Source organism: Podarcis cretensis (assembly GCF_951804945.1).
Source record: "Podarcis cretensis genome assembly, chromosome: Z".
NCBI classification, from domain to species: Eukaryota; Metazoa; Chordata; class Lepidosauria; order Squamata; family Lacertidae; genus Podarcis; species Podarcis cretensis.
In genome coordinates this window covers 44,251,993-44,262,783 of record NC_137184.1, presented here as the reverse complement: position 1 = coordinate 44,262,783, position 10,791 = coordinate 44,251,993, and the positions used below count along the sequence as shown (strand labels likewise).

At 44.8% G+C, this 10,791-nt stretch overlaps 1 long non-coding RNA gene across 1 annotated transcript; it reads left to right on the top strand.

The window, feature by feature from the left end:
* The first annotated feature begins 2,480 nt into the window (after window positions 1–2,480).
* On the top strand, window positions 2,481–10,132 carry LOC307208326. Its single transcript, XR_013835094.1, has 2 exons — window positions 2,481–2,575; window positions 9,968–10,132. It is a non-coding gene; the product is annotated as an uncharacterized lncRNA (long non-coding RNA).
* Window positions 10,133–10,791: the final 659 nt, after the last annotated feature.

Genomic DNA, 10,791 nt, shown 5'->3' with positions numbered 1-10,791 from the left:
ACCCACTGAAATAGATGAATTTACCTGTGTCTTCTCCGTGTATGACTAACATTGAATATAACATATATAAAGTGTAAGATGGAGCTATTTCTACTTCAGGGTACTGCAGGCATGTCCAAAGTCCGTTTCAGGGACCTAATCCGGCCAGCTGGTTGGTTTAATACGGCCCCTGTGGCAGTTTATTTCCTGGGGTAAAATCCTACAAAAACCCCTCAACAGTCCTAAAAAAAGGTAACAACTTTGGTTGGCCCTTTGGTCGGCCCTCACAGCCCTTCACTTCATCAAATCTGGCCCCCTTTGAAAAAAGTTTGGATAGCACTGAAGAGATAAAAGTCAAAGAGTTCAAGAGAAGCAGAGAAGGGGGTGCTGGATGTCAGGAGCTGCATTCTCTCCCGTGCGGCAGAGTGTGTGTGACTACTGGATCACAAGCTTTGTGTGTTGACATTCCATTCTTTGGAAGCGTGGAAACAGAAGGAACTGTGCGCCACGTCCATCTTCTTTGTTCTTTGTTCTGTCCTGTTGTTGTTCTCTCTCCGAGGACCCCCCCCCATCCGCTTCCGCTGGGAAAGCACCCCAGTCAGCCGCCCCTTCCCATTGTGCCCTGCCCCTCTCCCTGCAAGGATTCAGGTAAGTGGAAAATGCCTTGGGCCACAGCAAGCTTTGGGGGGGGGGGGCTGGGGGAGGATGCAATGCCAGTGGGATGATGGAGGGGGAGACAGCAGGCAGGGAAGCTGCTGGGCAGGTGGGGGAGAGGAGAGACCCCCCAATAAAGGGAGGTGGGTGTGCAGCTGAGCTCCCCCCCCCCATTTCGAGTATTCCGAATAGCAATAGGGATGCTATAAACACATAAAGGTAAAAGGTAAAGGTACCCCTGCCCGTACGGGCCAGTCTTGACAGACTCTAGGGTTGTGCGCTCATCTCACTCTATAGGCCGGGAGCCAGCGCTGTCCACAGACACTTCCGGGTCACGTGGCCAGCGTGACAAGCTGCATCTGGCGAGCCAGCGCAGCACACGGCACACCATGTACCTTCCCGCTAGTAAGCGGTCCCTATTTATCTACTTGCACCCGAGGGTGCTTTTGAACTGCTAGGATGGCAGGCGCTGGGACCGAGCAGCGGGAGCGCACCCCGCCGCGGGGATTCGAACCGCCGACCTTTCGATCGGCAAGTCCTAGGCTCTGAGGCTTTAACCCACAGCACCACCCGCGTCCCACATGCAGAAATACAAATGTTTCCTAACTTTCAGCTGAGTTTCCTGCATTCCAGGGGTTGGACAACCTATTGCTTAATAGGTTTAATTCCACTTCCCACATTAATCATAATACAAAACAAAACGATACAATATAATACAATCCAAATACCTTTATTGGTATTTCAAGTTAAGACATTTCAAAATGGCATCAGATGCAAAGTCTTTCTTCTTCCTGCTTCTGAGAGATTTTATTATTTTATTAGAGATTTTATTTTATTAGACACACTTGCAAGTGGGGTAACCCAAGATCAGGTACATCTTCATCCGGAAAAACACATCTTACAAAGTCGCTTGTCCAGCTGCAAGTCCCTCCTTCCATGCCCACAAGAAGGGGCGTGCCAGTTTACAGAAGTATCGCGTCCGCCTCATTAACATTTTACCATTCCACTTCCCATATTCATCATAATACAATACAATACAATACAATACAAATACCTTTCAAGTTAAGACACTTAAAAATAGCATCAGATGCAAAGTTTTTCTTCTTCCTGTTTCCTGTTTCCGAGAGATTTGAGCACTATGAAGCCACTTTAAACACTCGTGGCTTCTTCCCCAAAGAATCTGGGAGCTATAGTTTGAAAAGGGTCCAGAGAGCTCTTAGGAGGCCCCCTGCTCCCCTCCCAGAGTTCCCTGCCAAGAAGGGAACCCTACTCCTACTCCTAACCCTACTTCTTACGCTAACGCTAACCCTAACTCTAATGCTAACCCTTAACACTTAACTAGAACTACAATTCCCAGAGCTCCCTGGCAAGAAGGGAAGCCTAACCCTACCCCTGACGCTAACCCTAACTCTAACCCTTAACTAGAGCTACAATTCCCAGAGTTCCCTCGCAAGGAGGGAACCCTCCCCCTCCCCTACCCCATGAACCATAACCAGAGCTACAATTCCCAGAGTTACCTCACAAGGAGGGAACCCTTCCCCTACCCCTACCCCCTACCCCTACCCCTTCCCTAACGCTACCCCCCCCAGCAACTCTCTGTCCCCTTAACCACCTACAGTTCCCAGAATCCCTGAGGGGAAGCCATTCCTGTTCAAAGCGTCTTCATAGCACTTCCAATGGTGTGCCTAATGTGGCCCTCATTTTCTTCTCTCTCCCCACTGCCCCATCACTTGCAATGCAGCAGATGTCTGCCTGCAGTCTCCTTTCAAAGCTCCTTCTCTCAGGTCTGGCCACGGCCTTGTCCATTGCTCTCTGCCAGAATTTCACGTTCATTTCTCTGATGTAAACAGGGATGTCCTGCGGTTCTCCTCATGACTTTGAAGGCTGGACTTGGGGAAAACCTCACCGGTTCCAGACATCCCCGTAAGGCAAAGGCAACCAGGTGAGTGGGATGGCCCCCATCCGCAGCATCCCCCCCGACTCCTCCTCTGTTTGGCTGCCTATTCACAAACAAGGCTTCCAAACCAGTTTGCATCCATCTCAGCCAGCGTAGCCTCATGGCATCCACTAGCCTGAATGCAAACTCTTCCGCCAACCATCCACCAGCTGCAGCATCGCCAGGTCCATTGCCAGACATCAACTAGCTTCAGAGCTCAATAACAGTCGCCTTCAAGTAGCGATCCCACCAGCAAATAAACTTTGTGCTTGCCTTCTCCTTGCTCCACAGCATCCCAGCACCAGGCCATTGCCTCCTTCCGCCTGCCAGCTTGCGATCACAAGGCAGGAGACCACCAGGGATGAGTGCCAGTGAGCTGCCCATTTCTCTCTGGGGAGGGCAACTGCCGAGGCTTGTGCCTTGGCCCACATATATACCCGCTCAGCTGCCAAATGTTTTTGTGACATCCCAGTCAACCCACAGACAATGGCAGCAGCTGGGGAGGCATCACCCCCACCTCCTCTGCCCTCATAATGGTGAGCACAGTTCAGCAGTCAAAACACATACAATATCCCCCCCCTCCAAGTTGTGCCAATATCTGTGAATGCCACACCTGAAACCCAAGGGGGCAGAATGGGGACATTTTTCAGCCCCGGGGTTACATTTCCCTCCACACAACACTAGTCAAATGCACCAATGAACAGAGCAATGAATGCAAGCCTTATCTTTGCACATGAAGCTGCTCAAGGAATGACATTCACAGAGAAAGTTAGCATCTCGGGGGGAAAGCACTTTTACATCAATCAATTAATCATTTATTGCATTTGACTAAAAGCCATTACAAATCCAGTTACAAAAGCACCAAACCCAATGACCCAAACTATAGCTCCCAGATTCTTTGGGGCAAGAAGCCAGGTGGATGCCTTGTGAACTCAGCGAGGTGTCCAGTGATGGCTACATACTACCTCCAGGTTGAAAGGTGGCATATTTCCATATATCAGTTCTTGAAAATCACGAGAGCTGTTGTGGTCAGATTCTGCTTGCAGTTTTTGCACAGGCATTTGTGAGAACGAAATGCTGAAGTTGGGCCACTGGCCTGATCCAGGCATCTTTCTTATGTTACAAGGACGTCTTCCAAGAAAGAGCCTGGCAGCACTGTTGCACCCATGTCTACTTGGAAGTAAGTCCTACTGAATTCAGTGGGGCTTCCTCCCGTGTAGGTGAGATTGGAGCCTTTGCCATTTTTGGAGAGAGCTACTTCTGGTGCCAAGTAATTAAAAATAAGTATAAATGTCTAAAACAAAATCCTCGTGTCTGAAAATCAAGCTTTTGGCTGCTTAGGCTTCTGCCAATGAAACGGTCCTCTTCTGATCTCACTACAGTGGAAAGGCAAACCAGCCAGTGAGCACTTAGTAGGCAGGGCAGAGGAGTCAGACCCTTAAGTCAGGGACACAACAGGTGTGTGCGTGGCTGGCGCGTGTCCAGGGGGCGTGGTGCGGCCGCCTGTGGGGGTTTGGTGCCCAGCATGGGGGGGGGCAGCCACAATGGCACCCCACCGGGGTAACGCTACCGGGGGCGGTGCACTCCCCCTGCCCCCCCTTCCTCCACCAGTGATTAGGTGACTTTCTGAAACTTGCAGCATTTCTTGGAGTGCTACATTAAAAGTATTCTCTTGGAAGCCTTCCTTTGTAGCATATGAAAGCTGGCTGGATCAGGCCAGCAGCCCAAGTTCAGCATCTCGTTCTCACAGACACCTGTGCAAAAACTGCCCAGAATCTGACCACAACAGCCCTCGGGATTCTCAGGAACCTATAGACAGAAATATGCCACCTTTGAACCTGGAGGTAGTATGTAGCCGTCACTTGACACATCGCTGAGTTCACATGGCATCCACCTGGCTTCTTCCCCCAAAGAATCTGGGAGCTATAGTTTGGTCATTGGGTTTGGTGCTTTGGTCACTGAATTTGTAATGGCTTTTAGTCAAATACAATAAATGATTGATTGATCGATCGATCGATGGATGGATGGATGAGAAAGTGCTTTTTTCCTGAGATACTAACTTTCTGCATGTCATTCCTTGAACAGCTTCCTGTGCAAATATAAGGCTTGCTTTCATTGCTCTGATCATTTGTACATTTGACTAGTGTTGTGTGGAGGGAAATGAAGCCCCCGGCTGAAAAATGTTCCCCTCCTGCCCTCCTGTGTTTAAAATTCTAGAATAAGTAACTGCCTCTTTCCCCTCAGCTGCTATATCTGTTGGTGACATCACAAGAGACCATAGATAGACAGGGCTGGGGAAACTAGGCCTCAAGGGGGGCATTTATTAATAAAGGAAATCCTGGAGTATAGTCACAGAGATTGTTGGGACTCCAACTTCCATCAGCCCCACCCCTAATATCTATGGATGCAGGGAAAATAATAATAATATAGTAATAATAATAATAATAATAATAATAATAATAATAATAATAGCAGCCATCTGGTGGGAGAAATAATAAGCTTCAGCTTTGGAAGGCCTGGGGTATGTGATTTTGGGGTTGGACTAGATGACCCTCAGGTCCCTTTTATGATCTCCTCTCCAGTTCAGTCTTCTAAACTCTGACTGATAAGCATGATAGATCCCTGAGTTTCTGCCATTGACGTGATTCTTCCTGCAAAATGTTTTTTAAGCCCATTAAAGTTGAATGATCAGAGACCCTTTCCTTCCATTGAAGCAAAGGGCAGCTTATTTCCTGGGGTGAAATCCTAAAAGAACCTCAGCAACCTTTATCCTAAAAAAAAGTTTAATAACTTTGGTTGGCCGTTTGGTTGGCCCTCGCGGCCCTTCACTTCATCAAATCTGGCACTCTTTGAAAAAAGTTTGGACACCACTTGAGTAGTTCCTCAGTGCTCACCGATAAATATTGCTTGAAGGAGGTACTACAAGCTATTATCTGTTGTGTCCAGTCAACTCAATAGTCTATTGATAAATAAATCCCCAGAATTTGGTATAACCCTAGTGACTATACTCCAGGAATTTCTGTAATATCAAAAGTTGCACTTTGGACCAAAGGTGGGGAACATCACCAGGCATCTCTGTCTGGTCATGGGAACTCTTCCCATGCCAAACACTTCACTGGCCTGCCTTATAATCTGAATCTTTCTTGACTCAGAATGTGCACTTGAGCTCAGGCCAGGCTTCTTGCTTGTATGGATGGAGGGTAGAGACATAAATATGTATGTATGTATGCAGAAACTTGCTTATGGTACAAAGGTTGTTGTGTTGGTGATTGTTGTTGTCATCGTCATCAACATCATCATTTTGTTTATTTTGTTTATGAATCACTTCCCTGAGGTAGTTCTCTTGCATCTGTTGCTCTACCTCCCTGACCACTATTGTCATGTGGTACCTGGAAGGTTGTCCAGAACAGAACGTGCTCCTTGGGGTGAACAAGGTTCCCTACTATTATACTCCGTTTCTGCCAACCAAACTAGTTTTCCTGCTGTTGACAGGAAATGCACCCCCCCAAAAAAGGGAAGAGGCTACGCTCTATTACAATACTAGCAATAATTATATAAAGTTCTTGCAAGCACACTTACATGAAGTAATTCAGCTTGTCATTGATATATCTCTTAACAGGACAGCAAAGCAAAACTTGGAGCAAACAGATATTAATGAAGCATTGAATCCATTTTAAATCAATTTACACATTAATGCACTGCTAAATATAAAACAATTCATCAAAGCCTGAAATAACTCCAATTTAAGAACAAATTTTTAAAAAACAAACCCAACACTACTGACATATGCATCAGATTTGCCAATATGGTAACTGCAGGGTTAATCCAGTGGAATTTATCATAAATTTGCTTGATAAAATTTTCTTTTCATGAATGCTGATTAAAATGGGATTATGCCATGCAAGATAAAATTTATTGCTAGTATAATAAAAGTCTAAAAATGGCATGACAAGAAAGCCACGTCCTGAAGTGCACAATAGAGCTATTTCAAAATACAATGGCACATTTCATTTTATGACATGTATATCCTGCCTTTCCTCCAAGGAGTTCAAGGTGTGGGTGCCCCCTTTCCATTTCATCCTCCTAAGAATAATTGTGTGGGTGAGGGCAGGCTGAGAGGTGTGACTGACCCTGTGGGATTCATGACTGTGTAGGGATGGAGGAGAAATTCAATTCACATTCAATGGTGCTTTTTGTGAATTTTTCACTGTCTGAAACAATCTGATTATGGAAATGCAGCCAACCTTCAAAATCCAGACTAACACAACGTTTGCAATGCAGTTCTCCAACATATACATATACATATACATATACATATACATATACATATACATATACATATATATTCATAAATTGGGGTGGAAGTGAGTACAAAAATTAACATATTCATGAAGATAACATATAAAAATGCATCATATTAAGAATAATTGCTTTAAAAATTGTTCATTAATTAATACTGTATACAAAACATGTGCTTATCAGTAGGAATTTGCAACAAAATGCTAATGAATTTTCATTTTTAAAAATACAACTTGCTGCAGAAATCTGGAGAACTGAGTTTTTGACTGTAAAATCCTTAACTGAAATTGATGGATCTTTCCATTTCTATGACTGAGTGAGGATTTGAACTCAGGTCTCCAGAGATAACAGTGAGGGGTTTTTTTAGTTGTTGATTCTTAGGGATGGACAAGTCAATCAATTCCATATTTTCTCAGTTCTCTTTTTTGCAACCTTAAGTTTGATGTCTCAAATTTTCATGTATATTTGCAAAATAAAATAAAATAAAATAAAAGTCCACATGAAAATGCGCAAACAATTGTTTCTGGGAGGATGAAACAGAGAGTGGGCATACACACCACAAACTCTTTGGAGAAAAGGAAAGATATGCATGTTGTAAAATGAAATGTAGAGTTATATTTTTTAAAGAGCAGTATTGTACACTTCAGAACTCAGATTTCTTGCCAAGCTGTTCTTAGAGTTTTATTATATGAGCCATGAAATTCCATTGGCATTTCTCCAAATATGCACATTCGGCATGTAACTTTGGCAGAGAGAAGGGTTGTGGTTCTGTGGTGGAGCATCTGCTCTGTTTGCAGAAGGTAGTCAGGTTCATGCCCTGCCTTCTTCACTTAGGGCTGGGGAATACCCATGTCTGAACATCTAGAGAGCTGCTGCTATTTAGGTAAACAATATTGAGCTAGAGGGCCCAGTGGCCTGATCTGTAAATAGCTGCTTCCTGTTATATATCCTCAGGGCTGGTGCTATCAGACAGCCACTTTGGGTGCAGACCTCAGAGGGGTACAATGCTGACTTTCGAGGGACACTGTTTTATACAGATTAGTTTTTGTTATAAATTTCTGGTAATATTTTACTTTTATATTTTAAATAATTTTTGAAGGAATTCATACATTAGAAATTCTTTCAATGTCTAGAGTGGTACCTTGGGTTACAGACGCTTCAGGTTACAGACTCCGCTAACTCAGAAATAGTACCTCGGGTTAAGAACTTTGCTTCAGGATGAGAACAGAAATTGTGCTCTGGTGGCGCGGTGGCAGCAGGAGGCCCCATTAGCTAAAGTGGTGCTTCAGGTTAAGAACAGTTTCAGGTTAAGAACAGACCTCCGGAACGAATTAAGTTCTTAACCCAAGGTACTACTGAATATGAAATATATCATAGAACTGATTGGAGGTTATGTAATATCTATCTATCTACATCAAGGGTAGTCAACCTTTCTATACCTACCACCCAGTAATGCATCTTTCTTGATGGTAAAATTTCCTCACCACCCACCAGTGTTCAATGGAAGGAGGATTCAGCTTGTGCCGTAGAACCCCACACCGCCCACCTAGAATCCTGAAACGCCCACTAGCGGGCAGTAGGGACCAGGTTGACAACCCCTGGTCTACATACACAAAAAGTGAAAATGCACTTAATTTAAAATCTTACAACAGCATCTTAATCTTATTTAGAAAAAGTTTTCTAGTGAGCTATGGCTAATCAAAAAAGGACCATCTGGAGCTCACTGTTGCAAACGAAAGGCAGAAAAAGCTAAGGAGCAGGCAAAGCAAGAGGTTTTCTTCCTGAAATAGCTTTGTACACAGAAGAAGAATATGATTATGCTCTTGTTGAAACTAGCACTGAGGGAGTTGGATGTCGCACTCCTACTGCAAATGGTATAAACTTGAAGACCAAAGTTTTGCAAATTGGCGATATTTCTGGAAAGCTCACAGAGGAAAAAGAATATGACAAGAAAAGTGAAAGTACTCTAAAGTCTGAAAAAGAACACAGTAGTGTGCCTGACTTGAATTACAGTGACCCTGCTTACTGCCCTAACTTGTGCTATTATAATTTGTGACAGCTTGTCCACAGCAGGTTGCATTTCCCATAGATTCAAAAAAAACATTAAATGTTTTCCTATCTACTGCAAGAGGAGACTAGCAAATGATGAAGAAGTACGCTGTCAATGGCTGATATATTCAGCCTCAAAAGATGTGTGTCTTTTTTAAAAAAAGTTATTGATGTAAGTTGTTTGGCGTGGGGGGGGGGGAGAGGGAAGGTAAATCAACCCTGCAAGAAACAGGTTAAAAACAAAACAAAACAGGAAGAACATTGGAAAAATTCTATCTTCATTTGAGAGGAATACTGACCATCAGGGCCGTCTTTAGTATTAGCAGCCTCGGGGAATGCAAGAATCTTTTCCCCATGACTCTGAAATTGATAATCTCATGCTCTAACAACTGAGGAGAGGAGACAGATGACCATCTTTGTTTGTGCCCCGAATCAAGATGACCCTTGTTTTGCCAACAGAACTTTGCTCCCCAAACAGCAACAGACTGATTTCATTCAGGCAGGGGAGAAATAGCAGGAGTGAGTGTAGCAAAGGGGGACGGAGGAAAGAGCGGGGGAAATGAAGTATCATGAGGTCATTGGAAAAGACACAGTAGGGGAAGGGATAGCACTCTGCACATGTTCAGAGGAGACTTCTTTGCTCACATACAGCATTTCAAGATTGACAGGAAAGGAAAGGAAAGGAAAGGAAAGGAAAGTAAAAGGCATGGAAAAGGCATGGAAATAGGGATGAAAGTGATAACACGAGCACAAAGAAGGCTGCAGAAGAGGAGTGGTTGGATGCTTTGGGATTGGGGGCATGTTAAAATGGAACTGAGTGGTTGCGATTGGGGGTGGGGGAGATCCAGGAGGTTAACATGGGTGTCTGTGTGCAAAGGGAGAGGTTAAGTTCCTCCATCCTATATTATATTCCAGCAGTTATTTCTTATACATATGCAAGCTTATATTTGCAGCTGTAAGTGCTAGAACCTTACTTGGGTTTGTTTTATTTTAAATGAAAAACTCCCAGAACCAAGTTTCTCAGAATTCATTCTCACTGCACTTTTTCAGTGATCACATGGAATCAAGGAACACACAGAGACCTGTTCAATCCAGACCAGATTCTCCTCTGAAGCTTTAGGAGAATGCTATTACCAGCATTTCAATAAGGAAATTTGCCATAATGCATACTCCCAACCATTTTCACAATCAGTATAAAGAATATTTTCATGGGAATGTGTGCATAGTGTGGTGCTTTGTGGTACATTTGTTGTGGAGCTGGGATACAGTCGGGGGAAGAGGGGGTTATTGCAAGCAGCTGCAAAGGGGAAGTGGCAGGGGGGAGGGTGGTCGGGGGAGGGGTTTCTTATCTCGGTTTCTCACCCCAGGAGCATATGGTGAGCAGGACTTTGCTAGGGAGAGGGGTGCTAGGGCAGAGATAAGGTGTTGGGAGAGCCCTTGATCTTGGTGTGGAAAGTTAAATTCGCAGCTGTCTGGCTGGAAGTGGGAGGGGGAAGGCTGCTTAGTTTGGAGATCGGGCTTTACAGCGAGTGGGGAAGGGGGAGGGGGGACTAGAGAGCCGCTTTGCTGCAAGCTGGGGAGGGAGGGGAGATTGTTCATAAGAGGATTCACTTGGGCTGAGAAGGTTCCCCACCTCTGCCTTAGAAAAATAGTGAAGATGATCTCCAAAAGAATATATTGATAAATAAAAATCCCAATGGGCACAGCAGGGTGGGCAACCAACACAAGCAGCAGAGGAGCCCAGCGCAACAAAAACAGCCCAAGGCATTGTGTTGGCGACTGAGCGAAGCAAAGTGCGCTGGACAGGCCTCTCCACAGCCCTACGCCAATCCCAGACACGCAGGAGGGCAGAGCTGGCCGACCGCCTCAGCACC